The sequence below is a fragment of the Miniopterus natalensis genome, chromosome 14 (genome assembly GCF_054644295.1).
Source record: "Miniopterus natalensis isolate mMinNat1 chromosome 14, mMinNat1.hap1, whole genome shotgun sequence".
Lineage (NCBI taxonomy): Eukaryota > Metazoa > Chordata > Mammalia > Chiroptera > Miniopteridae > Miniopterus > Miniopterus natalensis.
In genome coordinates, this window is record NC_142094.1 from 38,366,264 (window position 1) to 38,385,326 (window position 19,063).

The following is a 19,063-nucleotide window of genomic DNA, read 5'->3' on the forward strand; positions in this document are numbered from 1 at the left end:
TTGTGTTCTTCCCTGAAATCAAGCCACTGGCCTGCCTCCTGAGAGACTGGATTCATCTTCAAAGCCTGGTCATCCTGAGAGGAACAGTCAGAATAGCAATTTGAATCCTGCAAAGCTGAACAATAGAACACAGACTCCCAATGACTCAGCCAAGATATAAACAATTCATTAAATCCAGCCTGAGACAGCCGCCCATCCTTCCCTGCGTGCCCCAGCAGATTTACCACTGGGTCGCCTGTGTCACCAATGTCTACCACCTCCACCACAAAGGAGGAGGGGCGTAATATAAACACTTCACTCTCACCTTCCCACCAGATCTCCTGCCCTCCATCCCCTTCTCTGGAAGATCGGTGTTCTCACTCAGGTGTGTATCCCAAGGGTGGTACACATGAGAGGGTCTGCTTCATACCAACAGAAATTGCTTCCCTTTCTTCTTTGGTTACACCAGAGGTGACTATAGTTGAGATTTACTTCCCTTGAAAACAGCAAGACCCACTGAGCATGTGTTTAGGGTCAAATACCAAATACTACTCAGTTATTGCTGGTTCAAATGATTGTCCTAATGGATCTAGACAAATGCTCAGATGCTCAAAGTTATCTAACTTTTGTTATGAAAAATGTAAGTCTAACCAGGCAAATTGTCGCTGTCAGTGTTTCCCAGCCCTTCCTTGGCCCTCAGTTTCTTCCTTTCCCATTGTCCTCCCAGCAGAGTCCCGTATGGGGTACTCTCACGAAGCAGAATTGGGAGGAGAGTAACACAAAGAAACTCACAGATTAGGCTGATGAAAGCTGTCGGAATCTGCGTTTTTGAAGAGAGAGGCCCAGAAGCATCTGTTTAAGGAAAGTGGGTAGGCAAGGACATGGGGACTCTAAGAAGTGTTTCTGTGGGTTACAGTCCATGACATTAAAAAAAAATCTTGCTTGATTGAGTTCATTGACGCAAGTCTTCTTTGAGAATGGACCTTATGAATCAGTTTCAATAGAATTATAGAAGGGACTAACATAATTCTGCCTCTTCCTTTGAATGAGCATTTGCATAATTTGAGTAGGTTATCCTGTAGCTCATGAGGAGCATGGAAAATTACCTAACTCACAGAACCTCGAGTTACCAAAAACCAAGCAAACCAAAAGCCAAATACTTATCAAAGCTCTGCTGTTTCTGATCTCTGCTTCCATGTTATTATACCTAAAGCTTTCTGGAATCATTTTTACTGCTTTAAAAATGTTAGAGTCATTTCTACTCCATCTCTCTTGGAAAGTTTCTTCTTCTGGGGACCTTTGGCTTTAACATCTCATTACATGACTTCAGCCTGTTGAAAGGAGAAGTGTCGACCACCCCAAAATATGCCTCTTTGGGCTATTGATTATTTTAAGCTGGTTATTTTTAGGAAAAGAAACACTCAGAAAAAACTTTTGACCTCCCCTCCAACTACCTAAAAGGAATTTAGATAGAGGACCTGTTCCTGGAAGGGAGATATCATCACAGGTAACTATAGTTTAATATGAACTAGTGTGTGATAGGGAGGAACCTAGCACGGCCCTTTGGTCTAAGTCCTCTGTGTCCCATGGTTATAGATGGTCCCATAAGCATTTATTTACCAAACAATTGCTTTTCTGTCCCCATGTGAATTGCCTTCATGCCCTTTGAAATCCCAAACCACAGTCCCCCCCTCCTGAGCTCCAGAATGGCATATAAGCCTCAACTGCCCAATGCATCTTCAGGTCATATTCTTATGGCACATCCACCTCCAACCCTGCATGTACATCTGTAATAAATTTTGAACATTTTCTCTTTTAATCTGTCTCTATTAATTGGATTATTCGTTCAGCCAGAAGAGCTCAGAAAGATGAGAGGACAATTATTTTTTGCATCCCCACCCTGTCCTCTAAAACCTCTCACTGAGGCCCGGGTTCATCAGACTGATGTTTTCTAAGTTGCTATTTCCCCGATGTGACAGAGCCATGTTCGTGGTTCAGCTCTTTTTTCTGTCCCAAAGGGACCCTTTTCAATCTCAGAACCAGAGGCATTTAAAGAAGAAAACAGTTGCTCAGTGTTATTATAGCCACAAAGCCAAAGGACACTTGGTTAACTGCTGAGTGTAGAATTAGGTCGATGCCAGAGTAAGGGGCCTGGGGCCGGGAACGGCTTGCCGAAGGAAGAGCAAGGAGAGGTGGCAGGAGCTGGAGAGTCTCCTGGTGACAGATCAAAAGAATTGATACCTGAGTGGCTGGGACACTCTCCCCCCTGCCGCGTGCGTGCAAGTGTGTGTGTGTGTGTGTGTGTGTGTGTGTGTGTGTGCGTGCGTGTGTGTGCGTGCGTGTGTGTGCGTGTGTGTGCGCGTCCTTCACTGAAAGAGGATTTGGGCAGAGCTAACTGGGAAGAGCAGGGATTCCCTGGGAAAATTCTCTCGGAAGCCAGCTATGGAAGAGGGCGCCGCGGAAGCAGGTCCCCATGTAACCATGGTGACCGCTGGGGGGGGGCCTGGGGCGGCGCGGAGAGGGCGGGAGCAGGGGCGGGGACACCCGGTCAAGGGGGCGAGAGGCAGGAGCTGGGGGTCACTTAAGCCAAATCCAGGTTTTTAAAGGAAGGAAATTAACTTCCGACTGTGATTAGTTAGGCAGGCGGGAAGCACGTCCTGTTACGGATTCGTTTCACACGTAGAAAGGGGTTTAAACGCTTCTGTAGAGCTCAGCCTCTTGAACAAAGCGAGGTTCCCGGGGCGCGGCGGCGTCGGGGCGGGGGCGGGGGCCGGGACGGCGGGGGCCGGGGGCCCGGGACGGCGGGGGCGGGGGCGGGGGCCGGGACAGCGGGGGCGGGGGCGGGGGCCGGGACGGCGGGGGCCGGGGGCCCGGGACGGCGGGGGCCGGGACGGCGGGGGCCGAGCGGCCCAGCCCCGCCGCCTCCCCCGCGGCGCCGCGCTGCCCCCTGGCGGCGGCCCCGGGCTCCCGGCGAGGCTGCGGCGGCCACGCAGCAAACGGAACGCGCGGGCCGCCCGGTGCACTTTGAGCGCCACGGAAACCGCGACTAATGTTTTAGTATGTTTGGGCCGCCGCAGCCCCAATAAGGTGGCGCCCCCCGTATATGAAAACAGAAAGCAGAGAAGGAAAAGGGAGGAGAGGAAGGAGGGAGGGGGGGGAGAGAGGGAGAGGAGAGAGAGGAGAGGGAGGGAGAGAGGGAGGGGGGAGGGAGGGGGACAGAGGGACGGAGGGGGAAAGAGGGAGGAGGGAGAGAGGGAGGGGGGACGGAGGGGGACGGAGGGGGACGGAGGGGGACAGAGGGGGGAGGGAGAGAGGGAGGGGGGATGGAGGGGGGAGGGAGGGGAGAGAGGGAGGGAGGGGGACAGAGGGGGGAGGGAGGGGGGGGACAGAGGGGGGACAGAGGGGGGACAGGGAGGGGGAGGGAGGGGAGAGAGGGAGGGAGGGGGAACAGAGGGGGGGGAAGGAGGGGAGAGGGAGGGAGGGAGAGGAGGAGGGAGGGAGGGCCTGAACTGCAAACGGTTCCTTCCTCTCTAATTACCCATCCACACTCCGTCCTCCTGCTCCTCTCCTCCTCACCATCATAGGACACTCCCTAACTATTCTCTGCTGTACATCTTCATAAAATCAAGTCACAACAAAGCCACACACAATCAAACCAAACCTCCCTGGTTCCTTCAACCTCAGACAGTCTTTTCCTGGGCCCTAATTGACCATTATGTCACCCCCTCCAGCCTCACCCCTGAGCCTCCGCACCAGCCTCACTACTTACCTTTCTCGCTGCTGCCAGATCTATACCTGCCAGCTGACCCCACCTCTGAGCTCCCTCCTGGCACTTTTTAAGGCTCTTACCTATGATTAATGCATAATTCTTAAAGCGTCCACTAATTAAGTGATGGGTGTCAATAAATCCTGTTACAGTAACATTTCAAAGAAGCATTTTATAAAACGAATCAATGTCTATGGTTTGGCACCTGGTGGGTGCGAATGGTGTTTGTTCTTTGATGGATTTTTCTCACACACCCAACTACAGGTCCAGCTAAAGCTGGATGCTCCTAGCCCCCAACTCCTGTCCCCAGCCATAATCTAACACCAGTATAGAAAAGACTAGAAACAACACAAGAGATTGGCTCCTTTAAACTTTGATCAGATCATGACATTCTGTTTAAAACCTACCTTTGCTATCCTGCTACGTTTAAAATAAAATACAAAATGTTAATGATGGCCTACAAGCTCTGCAGGATTTTCCTCCACTCTATTCCTCACTCACTGAAATCCAGCTATGGGGAACCCCATTATGTTCCTGGAAAATGCCAGGCCTGCCAGGCCTTTTCCTGCCTCAGGACCTTGCACTTGCTTTCCCTTCTGCCTGGAATGCTTCCCTGCCCAACTCTTTGGATGCACAAATCCCTCTGATCCTTCAGGACTCAGTTCTGAAGTGCTAGAATATTCTATAGCTTGAGATTTGTGCTCTTTACTGGATGGATGTCACGCCTCAGTAAAAGATCAAATATAGCCTTAGCTGGTGGCTCAGTTGGTTGAGCATCATTCCAGGCTTGTAGGAGGCAGCAGATTGATGTTTCACTCTCACATTGATGTTTCTCTCTCCCTCCCTCTTCTTTCCTCTCTCCCTAAAAATCAATAAAAATATATTTTTAAAAAGATCAGTTCACCACCACATCACTGTTTTTATTTTTTTCCTGACGATGATCACAATCTAATATTCATGTTGACATGAATGAACATTTTGTGTTTTATTTTAAATGTAACAGGATAGCAAAGATAGGTTTTAAACAGAATGTCATGATCTGATCAAAGTTTTAAGGAGCTCTGTGAGCCAATTTCTTGTATTGTTTCTAATCTTTTCTATAGTTGTGTTAGATTATGGCTGGAGACAGTAGTTGGGGGCTAGGAGCATTCAGCTTCAGCTAGACCTGACGAACAGTGCCACTGGCCAAATCCAGCCACCATCGGTTTTTGTAAATTAAATTTTACTGGAACTCAGCCACCCTCATTCATTTACTACAGGCTATGGTTGCCTCTGCGCTACATGGCAGAGCTGAGCAGTTGTGACAGAGATTGCACAGCCCCACATGACCTGAAATGTTTGCTAGCTGCTCCTTTCCGAAAAAATGTTTGACAATCCCTGCTTTAGTCTATAAGTTTCATGAAAGCAAGAACTGAGCCTAGTGTCCACCTGTATTTTCAGAGTCCAAAGAGTGCCTGGCACAAACTCAGCAACCCCTCAATAAATGCTGGCTCTCCATTATGCCTCTAACCAACTGACTCCCAGTGTCATCTCCTAGTTTGCCCTGTCCCTCAAAGGAGCCTGACTCCAGGTCAGTGCCCACAGACCATAGGTTCTTGCCATCTGCCATCCCCTCTTAGTCCTGCCTCCTTGCTCTGTGTCTCCCACTGGTGCTACTTATGCCCCGATGCTGAAAAGCAATCTGATCGCAATGAATAGTCCCAGAACTCCAGCTTCCTCTGGGGTTTGTGGCCTACCAGACCATATTTTACAATCAGTAGTTCTATGGCATGCCAATCCATTCTCTGTAATCACAGGAAGGATGCCTGTTTAAAATTTCATTTCTATCATTCAGCTTCTTGACAACACATTTATTCAGGTATTTTTCTGTTATAAAAATGATTCATACACATTACATGAATTTTGAAAATATAGAAAGGAAAAGGAAAAATAACCAAGAAAACCATCTTAGCTTTTTGGTGTAGGTTCTTTCCATTCTTCTATTTTTCTATGCTTTCTTTTTTAAACACACTTGTCTAAAACAACAAAAAATGGTTAAGAACAATTTTCTCTCTTGCATTGTAATAAGCATTTTTATAGTATACAGTTTTTGCAAATTATTTTTAGTATAAGCACAATATTACATTGAGTAGCTATATTTATGAAATGTTTCCCTATTGTTGGGAAATATTTCCCATATATGCAAGTTTTTATAACCCAAAATCATCATGAGCATCTTGTGCATAAGCTTTTCCCCTACCTTTTGGATTCTTTCCTTAAGTAAAACTTCCAGGAACAGAATTACTGCATCAAAAGATATTTTCTTTGAGTTCATATATATATATATATATATATATATATATATATATATATTGTCATTCTCACTTTTTAAAAGGCATGAAAACCTCTGGATAAATGCCTCAAAGTAAATACACTCATAATCCTCTCTCCTGTGCTCCAAATCCATAAGAATGAGATATAAGATATTAAAATACATATTTATATGCTTCTTTCAAAATATAAGAAGAAAATCTCAACAGCTGAGACTGAGAGTAAAACTTAAACAATAAGAAAAGTATAAAGTCACAGCGGCAAAAAGTAGTATGGGAGCCAGGCAAGCAGAGCTGGACTTAAATATCTTCTGTAACAGGAACCTGAGCTGGGCTTCCCACCCAAGAACAGTGGGTGATATAACTCCATCCATGCATCTAAAAATGTGGCAGAAATACACTACTTGCTCAGTGCCAGTGTCTACAGCAGAGTACTCTTCTGGTCTGTACCAGGTGAATTGTGAAGAATTGTCACCCCAGAAATGGAGAGCTCTGAGCTGAGCTGCAAACATATGGCATGGGTTGAGTCTGGTCCATCCATGAGACCAAGGCTAAGGCATGTAAGAAACCTTCACAGAGAAGAGAAGTATGTGAGAAAATTCCCACACAATATGAACTTTCCAGGAAAAGTTAAAAACCACACTTAGTACAATGAAAATAGTCACAAAAGATTTTTATCCTGAGGTGACAGAAATACAAGAAGAATCTAAAAAGAACTTTCAAGTCCTGTTTAAAATCCTCAAGGAAACAAAAGAAGATAACATCAATAAAATCAGAATAAGAGATAATGAAACCAAAATAGGTAAATAATAAAAAGAACCTGAAAAAGTTATCCACCTCTCAAAACAAAAATGAAACCACCCTTTAAAGGAAATGTACTTCACTACACTGACAGAAGAGGGAGATCTTGAACTAGGAATGGTAAATTACTCTAACTGTGAAATGAAAAGAACCATCACAAACCCACACAGAGCTACTCTAAAGGAGAAAAAAATGAGAGTCAAAGCATCTTAGCTGGAGAGAATTCTTACCAAAAAACAACCCCAATACACAAAATTCCAAATGGGAGTAATATCTTAAAACAAGCATTTGAAATATGAAAAAACACCTTAAATTGGAAATTCAAAACTCAAAACAGAAATGGACAAAGCAGATGATATAGATGATAGATGATGATAGATAGATAGATGATAGATAGGTAGATGATAGGTAGATAGGTAGGTAGGTAGATAGATAGATAGATAGATAGATAGATAGATAGATAGATAGATAGATAGATGATAGATCAACCAATGATAGAACTCAGGAATGAAAAAGCAAAATCATCTTAGGAATTAAAGCTAAATAAGTACCCAATGGAGAAGAGACTTCAATGAAACTTAAACAGCAAGCCCAGCTGGCGTGGCTCAGTGGTTGAGTGTTGACCTATGAACCAGGAGGTCATGGTTTGATTCCTGGTCAGGGCACATGCCCAGGTTGCAGGATCGATCCCCAGCAGGGGGCGTGCAGGAGGCAGCTGATCAATGACTCTTATCATTGATGTTTTTCTCTCTCTCTCTCCCTCTCCCTGAAATCAATAAAAATAAAAATAAACAACAACAAAACCCCAGCAAACTCATAGAAAAAGAGGTCAAATTTGTGGTTAGAAGAGGAAAGAGGGAGGGTAATTGGAGGAAGGTGGTCAAAAGATACAAACTTCTGATTATAAGATAAATGAGTACTAGGGATGTAATGTACAACATGACTATAGTTAACGCTGCTGTATGATACATAGGGAAGTTGTTAAGAGAGTAGATCCTAATAATTCTCATCACAAGGAGATTGTTTTTCTTATTATTGTATCTATATGAGATGATGAATGTTCATTAAATGTATTCTGGTAACCATTTCACAATATATGCAAGTCAGGCTATCATGCTGTACACCTTAAACTTATACATGTCAATTATTTCTCAATAAAACTGAAAAAGAAACTTAAAAAATAAAGAAAAAATGTTGTTAGCATAATGATTGGATATAAAATTAACGGGAAGCTCCCAACTAGAAAGACTACTTTTATCCGAATAGAGGCCTCCCTGTAGTCACCAAACAACTGCAGCAAGCCGGGGGGCCAAACCTGTCTCCTTTCTGCTCATTCACTCTCTTTTCTTTTCCTCGTGAGTCTCCTTTGATGGAAAGTAAGTTTTTGGACCAGGCTGATTATCATAATCTCTGGGGAAAGTGTCACAAGAATACAGATATAGTAAACCAGAGACTCTGAGGGTAACATGCTGAGCACAGCAGGGTCGCAGAGAAGCCAGAGTCATGGGAAAGGCACTAGGGAAGATGGGCAATGTTTGCTTGAGCAGGTTGGAAAAGTTTGAGCATTCTGGAATAATAGAATCTACAGGCTTAGAAGCAAGAGAAACATGGCATGGGAGGCTTGCTCCTGTTAGAAGTCTCCTGAAACTCAGTGACAGTGTTGCTTCTGGATCTGGTGGCAAGTGAAGGAACATTGCTCCCCAGCTCTAACACACAGTTTCAGTTTCAAGTTTCTGCTGCCAGATGTCACTCTGGAAATAATCATAGCTTTCATCCTACAGGGTTTAATCAAATCTCAAATGTATCAGCTCAATGTCCTAAATGATCATCTGTCAGTAGATCACAGATTGGTGCCCCAATCAGCAGGACACTGAAGTCCAAAAGCTCATGCTCATGAGGACAGATGGGGTACAGCCAGTTCAGATCTTCCCTGGAAACATGCTTTCTGTGTGGTGGTCATCCCAGGCTGACACAAAGTACAGACACAGGTACCATTCTCACACATGGAGACATCACCCCCTTCAGCTGCCCATTGCCTTCTCACAGCAGGTGGAAGTCCAGGTAGTTCTGCCAGCAGTTCCTGCTCTGGTTCTGGTTGGGGAAGCGGCTGTCAAAAGGGGGCAGTCTGGTAGTTCTTGATTCTGGTCTTGGTGGCTCTTAAAGACACCCCTGAAGCAGCTCGCAGCTCAGTGTGACCCTCAGCAAAGACCTCTCTCCCTTTATTTTATCTTTTAAAGAACAATAGGATTTGCAAGTAGAAGAATCTAGATATTTGGGGTTTGTAAAAAGTGATTTGGGGCTTATGAGGAATGTGTCACCTCCATGGAGCGGGAGGTTGGGATTGTCACTCTTGGCATGCACCTGGCTAAAGAAGCAGGTACATGTGGGAAAAAGTGAAAAATAAGGTTGGATAAATAATAGTGATTTGCCAGCATGGAATGCTGAGAGCTACAGTTCATCTTCCCAGCCCATCTTCCTAGACTAATTTTATTCTTGTCATTCAGGTCTCAGTTCACATATCACCTCCTTAGAAAGGCCATCTCTAAACACCCATTCTAAAATCACCCGCTTCCTACCCTGTCACTCTCCGTCACATTACACTATTTTATGTAGTTTAGAGTACTAATCATATATTTAAAATTAAGTTAAGTATTTACACGTTTGTTATCTTTGACCTCACTAGACTGTAAATTCCATGAGAATTGAGTCTATGTCAGTTTTGTTCATGGCTGTAATGCCTCGCCTAGCATTATGCCTGGCATTTAATAAGTACTCCATAAAATAGTTGGATAAATGGGTGAACTTACATCTTTTTTCTTTTTTAATCCTCACCCAGGGATTTTTTTCCATTGCTTTTCAGAGAGAGTAGAGAGTGGAATGGGGAGAGAGAGAGAGAAACATCAATGTGAGAGCAACACATACATTGGCTGCCTCCAGCATGCACCCTGACCAGGGCCAGGGATCGAGCCTATGACAGAGGTATGTGCCTTTGTCCAGAATTGAACCTGGGACCCTTCAGTCTGCAGGCCAGCGCCCTAACCACTGAGCCAAATCGGCTATGGCAGCTTACATTTTCTTGCATTAAACATCATAAACAATTGTTCATCCATACCAGAAATGTAAGCAGAAATGCCACGATGAAAGAAGCACCAGTGCTACAAGGGCCCATAGCTTGCTCAGGTCCCCAGGATCCACATGGACCATTTTGTGAATCCTGGTCTACATTTGAAAAGCCACTGACAAATTCAATAAAGAAAAAGACAAAAGTTGAGTATTTTCAAAGTTTTTATCAAGTTGTTTCACAGGGCTTTTTGATTTGACATTTAGGGGGAAATCAACAAGTCAGTCTATATCCAACATAAATCCAAGAGGTAGCAGGTAATACATATTCGTGAGCTTTACATTTTAAAGCCTTAGCATAAAAAAAAAAATCTTTAGACAGATATATTTATCTCGGAACAAAGTTAACGAAGCCTCTCTAATAAATAAAAACTTATTTTTAAAGTTAAATGAAACTTGCCACAATCTTCTTGTCTAATGAAGTATTTTAATTATAATTTAGGTGGGGGAGGAATCAATTCAATTAATCACTAAGAACTCAGAGTTCAGTCAAGGACAGAAGAAGTGGAAAATAGTATTTTTAAAGCTCCCACATATCAATGAAGATTGACAGTCTAACAAACACAACAAATAGATTGGTGTTATGATGGGACAAGGTGCTTTGGGAGCCCAAAGAAAGGGTCTCCAGCTCTCACTGGGAGATGAGTCTGTGAAAACTTCCCAGAAGTAGAGATAGTTGAATCAAGACCTATAACTCCAGCCTCTTTTGTTTTTTCCCCTCAGTTTCACCATCACTCTGATGTTTTGTTTTTGACCCCAACTTCTCTGGTTGATGCTCTGGATTTGGCATCCTTATTAGTGGTTGGTGTCCTGGATCCTCCATGAGTCTAAAAGACCCACAGCTCTTCCCTCAGAAGTAGACAAATATGATCAGTCATGGTCATAATAATGCGATGATAATAAATGTTCTAGTCCCCATTGCTTTCAGAGTAAAAGAAAAGGCCCTTATAAAGGCCTCTAAGGCCCTACACCATCTGGCCCCCTCATTTCTCTGCCCACTCCTGTCATGCTCTTCCTTCCTTACTTGGCTCCAGCCAGACCTTTTCATTGTTTCTTGAACACACCAAGCACACTACCATCTCAGGGCCCTTGCACTGGCTTCCCGCTCTGTCCAGAGCATCCTTTCCCAGATATCTGCAAGGCTCACTCTCTCACTGTCAAATCTTTGCACTGACCACCCCTACTTGAAATGCAAACCCTGCCCCTAGCACTTCCAAGACCCCCTTACCTTGCTCAACTTTTTCCTAAAGCACATAGCATGTCCTATTATTCTTGACAATTTACTTATTTATAGTGTTCATTACCTCGTTACTAAATTGTAAGCTTAAGAAGAAGGAAGGATATTTATCTCTTTTATTCACTGAACAGCCTTTGTCAGTAGCTGGCCCATTATGGGAGCCCAACAAAACTTTATTACTGAGAGGATATTGGCATTAGCAGCCTAAGAAAAGTATATCGGAGGCCCCATAAATTAGAAAGCACAGGACTACCTCTCTGCCTTTTAATTATTAAGCTGCAGAAGTGTAAAAAACTCATTTTCATTTTACCCTCCAGTCAACAAAGCAATAAAGGTCCTGAACTTGTTTAATGAGTCCATGAGAATGACAGCTAATTGATGTGAAGCAGCCTAGCTGCCTGCCAGTTAGCTGCTAGGATCACCTGATGAGCTCCTCGGAAGTGGAACAGGCCTCTCTCTTGCTCCCTGCATATCTGCCCACCTGTCCGAGCAAGCCCCTGGGTGGTGGTGGGTAGTGATGGGGGGTGTTGTCTAAGGTGGAAGGAGAGCTGAGGCAGCTTCTACCCCAGGGCCTTTGCCAGTTCCTGGTTGTTCTCATTGCCTATAGGGGGCCTGGGGCTTTGTTCCCATTCTCTCAGCCTGGGACCCTTGTCCTGGACCCTGGTTTATTGGATTCCTCATAGACTGATTCTAGAGCTGTTTAATTAGAACCCAACTCTGTAATTCCATCCAGGATCACAGGATGACTACATCTGAACCTTGCTCTCTGGAGCCTTTCCTGGCCTGGCATTTCCTGGCTAAATGGCACTCAATGTTTCATTTTACAGAACAGATTGCACCAGTCAGATGGGGTCTGAATCCAGCTGGACCACTTCCTGGCTGATTTATTGGATAGTTTCTGAACCAGGACTGGATTAAGGGAAATGGGACTTTGGAAACCCAGGGATGTAATTCCATGCAAATAAAAACCACTAATTCTCCCCTGCAAGGTCTCAGAAAGTTCTTTTTCTCAAGATATCTAAGGTCTCCACCCCCAGCACTCACTGGGGAGAGGGATACCTAAATTTCCCCATAACAGAATTATCCAAGAACTGTAGGGAGAGAGTGATAAGTGGGAATGGGGACATCACACTTCAGCCAAAGAGGAAATCAGTGCAGCTTCCACATTCAGGCTTTAGTAGGGAGTACCTGATTAATCATGCCTTTTTATTTTCTTCATTTCCAATGCTTTTGTGTTAGGAAGTTAGACAGGCCTGAGCAGAGCAAGGAGTATAGGCCAGGCACAGAAAGTCACCAGGGCAGAAAGCCCTCAGTGCCTAGCAAAGGACAATTGTACAGTGGAACCTTGCCCCCAGGGTGACCTTTTCTCATCTAGCATATCACTGGTCATGCGGTTTGGACCCTCTGACTTTTCTTCCCTAGAGATAACATTTAGACTTCAGCCCAGCTGGGAATGGCTCCGGTTGAGCATCGACCTAGGATCCAGGAAGTCGAGGTTCGATTCCCGGTCAGGGCACATGCCCAGGTTGTGGGCTGCAGCCGATCAATGACGTTCTCATCATTGATGTTTCTATCTCTCTCTCTTCCTCTCCCTTCCTCTCTCTGAAATCAATAAAGATATCTTTAAAACAAAAACAAAAACCAAAAAAAAACCATTTAGACTTCAGTTGTATTTCAGCTCCAGGCCCAGAAAACCAGACAAGCCAACCTCAGGACCAGCTGCATTGGACAATGACCCCTCCCTGGAGCCCACCAATCAGTGGAGACCTAGACTGTGAAAGGACACACCTGGAAAGCTGCTGAATATTCTATTGAGATCTTCCCCTGGGACCTTCCCTAAAATCTCCACCCTTAAAACCCTTAGGATCGAGGACCCAGCGTGCTTCCCACCTCCCCATCCCCCACCCCACCCCCCATCCCCCATCCCCCAAGGAGCAGGCAAGTGCCTTTCTCTCCCCCTCCCCCTCCCCCTCCCTCCAGAGGTGTTACCATTACCTTCCTCACTTCCAAGCTCCAAGGGCCCTTCCGTTGCCTCTATAACTTGTTTCCTCAGCCCATTTCATCTATGAATTACTTCTTCTACCTCTGATTTTATAAATAAATGTTCTCTTATAGTATGAGTCTTGGTTCTGAATTTTTTCCTAGCCTGAACTCAAGTACTAAGGTCGCTGAACCCAGGTTTGGTCTTACCCCAAGGGTCTAACACCTGGTGCCCTTCCCGCAGCCCACAATATCAACAAGTTAAGCAGCCTCTAGCTAGTGGCAAAGGGGGTGCAGTGAAGTGAACACTGCCTTAGGAGACTGGGGCTCTAGTCCCAACTCTGCCACTAATTTCTCCATAAAGACTCAGATGACTCATCAATAAAATGGACATGCCACCTTTAACATCTTCCTTGCCAGAAATTAGGAGACTGGACCAGGTTGTCTCTGGCAATTCCAACCATGATTTAAATTAAAGCTGAGCTCTAAGGGGTTCATTTCCTGCTGTGAAGAATTCCAATTGGATGATTTATGAAAAGTTTGGGGAGCAGGGGTGAACATTAAGGATCTTCCTTCTGAAGGAGTTTATTAATTCAAAGATCACAGCAGAGAGGAGAATGGGGAGTGGAGTGGGAGGAGGAGGGAGCCTGTGTGGCTGGACCTGAGGTTCATAAAGGGACCATGGGTGACCAATTTATTTTTTGCTGCAATGTTTCCTTTTTCTCAAATCAGGAGCCCTATTGCATCTCAATAGTCTCAGAGTAGCCATTTGCCTTCTTTCCAAAGAGCAGTCATTTGCCACCTGCTGGTTTGTATTAACATAAACTTTGCAGAAGGTTTTTTGTTCTAGGAAAAAAGCTGCTCCGTAGGGCTGCTTAAGGCAATCAGACATTCTGCTTAAGAAAGGCGGAATTAATTGACTGCAGAAAATGAGCTGGCATTCTGCTCCAAGTACTGTTGCTGTTGAAAGAAAATAATCTTGAATGGGTTTGTAACTGGTTCATTTACACAATTTTTATTACTTTAAAGGATTCAGTGAGCTTTTGAAGTCCAGGGGCTCAGTTTAGTAAAAATTGCCCTGAGTGAGATGTTAAACATCGACACAAATGCACACCGTCCTCCTCTAGTGTTTATTACAAACTCAAGCTGCTTCTGATGGTTCCTTAGAGGCATTAAGCTATTACATGCGAAGTCTTATTTTCACATTTCTATTTTCATTTTGCTAATTACCCTTTTTTTTAAAAAAAAATATTTTTTTATTGATTTTTAGAGAGAGGGGAAAGGAGAGGGAGAGAAAAAGCAAAACATCAACTACAACCCGGGCATGTGCCCTGACCCGGAATAGAACCAGAATCGGGAATCAAACTGGTGTCCTTTTAGTGCATGGGCTGGCACTCAACAAACTGAGCTACCCAGCCAGCACCAACACACAGAGAGATTTGAACAAGCAAGCCTTACTAAGTTTCCCCAAGTCTACCACACCTAGTTCATATTCTTCATAGTTATCTTTGGTGACAGTTCCTGGATCAAGCTCTCTATCTACATTCTTTTAGACAGTTAAGGGGGAGAGAAAAGCTCTTCCTGAGTCTTTGGGGCCTCAACTGTCTCCAGTTCAAAATAATCTGCATGCTAAAGTGACACATTCTGGGAAGACTCATTTTGAACCCCTTCATTAGTCTTGGAGATGTTATGTCCAAGAATCACTCCAGAGCTGATAATGTAACAGCAAAAGGGACTTTTATTCCAGCTAGCTGGGGTTTGGTTGTATCCAACGCAGTAGAATTCTGACTCGAACCCTGATCTAATTTTACAACAAGCTTATATAGGGTTACAGTGAGCAAGCAATCATTGTCTTTGCAAAGGTTGTAAATTCTTCAGGAAGGGTGGGCTCAGGATGTTTCTCAACCACAGGCGCCTGAAGCTTGAGTGCACTTGGTATTTGTCAAACCCACCGATTTAAGTTAATTCCTGGAACTGCCTCCACCCTCTGCAGTTTACTGAGTCACTCACTCATGTATGCCTTTCGTCCTGCCCCGGGGCCTAGGGGCCTGCCTCTGTCTTGGTGGGTCCTCACAGGAGATACACATAATATACTTTATAACTTGTAAAACATGATATAAATATGAGGTGCTATCATCATTGATAAAGCAAAGCCAAGTTTACTGCCTGCTACTGAAAGACTGAATATAAAAATGGACAATGTCTGGACCATATATAAAAATAGAACTTTGACCTGAGACAGGTTAGTAAGATGCTTGGAGAATTCCTTGACAAGTGGAATGAGGAAAACTGAGACAGATAGTTAAATGGCCATGTAGTTTACAGCCTGATAATGAATCTCAAAGTCTTATCTCCCCTAACCAAGGACACTTAGGAGCAAATGGTTTACAAATTCCAGACTGGGCCAGGGGCAGACCAATCTCCATCTTGGTACCTCTTCAGTGACATTCTTTGAAACTGACCAGAAAATGACTCTGACACTTCTATATGCACATTTTGATTCATTGGCATATTAAAGGGCACACCTGGTAAGCTGATGAATATTCTATTGAGATCCTCCGATAAGGTCTCCACTAAAATTACCACCTTTAGAAAACAGATAAAACTCAAGACAAAAGACCCAGTGCTTGCTCTAGCTCATGCCCATGCCTGTCCCTGATTTCTTTCCTCCAAGATATATCTTTGCTTGCTTTCTCCTAAGCTCTAAAGGTTTCCACAAGACTTGCAACCAGGGGAGCAGTGGGCAGCGGCAGCTCATCTGAAGCTAAGTCCCTGAACTTGTCTTCAAGGGGCTTCCTTTTACCTCTGTGACTTGTTTCCCAAGTCCACACAGGCTAGCTGGCTCATTATTCTGCCTCTGTGACTTCCTTTCTAAAGGGCCAAGGCAGCCTCGCCTAGGCTCGACTCATTCTCACATTTCCAAACGGCCAAGGCAGCTCTGCTTAGGCACACTCCTGTTGCTATGATCTTGCTTCCTATCTTAAGCCCTTCCTTTTTTCACTGTCCCCAGCTTTAATAAACATACTTTCAAAATCACTTGGACTCATTTCATAAAATCTTTCCTGCATGAAGTCAAGAACTCACACATTCCAGACCATGCTGGGGCCGATCTGCCTCTGTCCCAGACCCATACCAGTGACAGACCCACATCCGGCAGCAAACTGCCCAGGAAATCAACCACTTACCTATTATAAACAGCCTAAAGTCAGACTTGCAAAAAGCCAGTTTGCTATCTCTAGTGACACTCCAGGAAGATGAACAATAACCTCTGTAACAACCAGTCCCAAACGGCTAGGACTTGATTAATAACTGACAGCTTCCTTAATTTTTATCTCCACTTTCAATTTAGGAATACCAAATATGCACCCCTAACCAATCACATAGGTGTTCCACTTCGAGTTAGCCAGCCTTCAGCTTCCTCACGCCAACAGCCTTCAATGAGCCTTCCTTTTTTCTTCACCCCTCTGCCTTTGAGTCTCTGCCAAAAGACAAGTGACAATGGCTGACTTCCTAACTACAGCAAACTCTGAGTAAATAGCCTTTGCTTTTCTCATTTGGTTGGTTTGGATGAAGTCACGGGAATAAATAAAAACCCCAATTGGAGCCAGACAAATCCAAGATAGAGGTAAAGCTGACCAAAGAATGATCCCAAATCCTACTATACGCTCATGTTGATGTATCAGGACACACCTGGAAAGCTGATGAATATTCTCATTGAGACCTCCCCTAAAATTCCCACCTGCAAAAACAAAACAAAACAAAACAAAACAAAACAAACAGTTAAAAACCCTCAAGACAAAAGACTCAGTGTGTACTCTCCCTCCAGTACACCTTTGCCTCCCTTTCCTCAGGCATATAATTTTACTTTCTTCCCCCTAAGCTCCGAGGTCCCTCCTCTTGCCTAACTTTTCTGAGTCTAAGCAGCCTACCTTGGCTCATTCCTGTTGCTGTGATCTTACTTCTTCTATCCCAAGCCCTTCCTTTGTCCCACTGTCCCAAGTCTTAATAACTGTACTCTCAAAATCAACTGGACTCATGTCTTGAAATCTTTCCTGCACAAAGTCAATAACCCACACATTCCAAACCATGCCAGGCAGAATTGTCTCAGCCTGGTTCCTTTCCGGTAACACTAAGTACATCCATAGCACTAAGAGGAACCCAACAGGTCCTGCTACCATTATGTCATCAATCTTTACAGGCTAAATCAGAGTAGGAATATTCCTGGAGTAATAGAATTACTCTAGAGGAGGGGTGCTGAGGCTTCTCAAGCAAGGATATTTGCATTTCCTTTGATGCAATTGACTCCACAAAAATTAGCAGAGCTTGGGCCTTCTTGCTGGTACCCTGGGTAAGCAGCTGCATACTGGTGAGAGAACCCCAGATGAGAAGGGGTGAGGGTGGTGGTAAGATAAGGGTATGCTAGAAGAGGTCATCTCACCTTGGATGCATGCTCATTCAGAATAAAGACTACATTTCCCATCCCCTCTTTCCCCTAGGAGGGCTAAGTTCTGGTAAGTGAGATGAGCAGCATCTATGCAGTACGTAGATCCTACAGTGCTTCTTTCCCTGGAGAGGTTTTTGTTTTCCCTCATTAGTCTCTCTTCTGCCTTCTCCACTCCTAGTGGATGCAGAAGTAGAGTGGGAAAGAATGAGAGTAGACTGTGTCCCCTACCAAGTGCAGGCCCCTTGCTTATACCCAAGCTCGGGAGGAGGGACAGAGCATTGAGTTGGATGTGAAACTGAAACTTTTCATTGGACTGCTTTAGGCTAGACTTTTTAATACCTGAGTGTGACCAGGAAGCTTTGGGAGCTTTCAAAATGTCATTAAGGAACAGAAAACAGGTGCTCCATGGATATTAGTTGAATGACGCTGAGCTATTTTGTACATCCAGATTTTCACGTTCCATTTTCTTAAAATGGGGGTACATTTGTATATTGTGCAGAATGTTTATAGATTGGGGTTGGGGGAACTGAAAATTACAGTGAACCGTAGAGGGCACCAGTAGCCAAAACATATCCCTTTATCCCTTTATTTTCTTCTTCTTTAAATACATCTTTTTACTTTTTATTTTTTTTAAACATATCTTTATGATTTCATAGAGAGGAAGGGAGAGGGAGAAAGATAGAAACATGAATGATGACATGAGAGAGTCATCATTGATCGGCTGCCTCCTGCATACCCCTCACTGGGGATCAAGCCCGTAACCCGGGCATATGCCCTGACCTGGAATCGAACTGCAATCTCCTGGATCCTAGGTCGATGCTCGACCGCTGAGCCACACCCAGCCGGGCTTCCCTACATTTTAGAATTTAGAATATAATTTCTGCATATACACCCAGTAAAATGGAAGTTTGGAGATGGAATTACAGTCTTCTAAGCATTAGTAAAGTAGGAAACTAATTTGTTTTGCATAATTTGAATCTGAGTTTAAATGTAAAGGTGGCTTTAGCAATCTCTCATTTTGTGATAGATGCTGACACCTACAGGCCATATTTCATATTAAATACTTGATAAGTTTTCACCAAGAAAAAAAAATTCCCAGTTCTTGGAGGCTGCAGTTTGGAGGAGGAAAGGGGAGGAGAAATCCTGCCTCCAGGATGTGGGAGTGGAGCCACTGGGAAATGGAGACCCAAGGATTAGAAAAGACTTAAGGAAAAGGACCATGGGTTAGCTTCTGAAATGTCACTAGGTAGTTGACTCCAGAACTCCTGACTTGCCCATATAAGCCCTTCCTCTCCTTGAGTTTTTTACTTGGTGTTCTAAGGAATTTTACTCCAGGTGCACAATTTCATTTACAAAGCTGACTTTGGAAAAGAACTGAGAAAGGATAGTAAGAAACTAGGAAAATTCCTTGACAAGTGAAGTGAGGA

General features: G+C 44.1%; 1 pseudogene; it reads right to left on the reverse strand.

Moving 5' to 3' along the window:
- Positions 1-8,774: 8,774 nt before the first annotated feature.
- LOC148091551 (cytochrome c oxidase subunit 6B1 pseudogene) lies at positions 8,775-17,641 on the reverse strand (annotated as a pseudogene).
- Between the last annotated feature and the right edge of the window lie 1,422 nt (positions 17,642-19,063).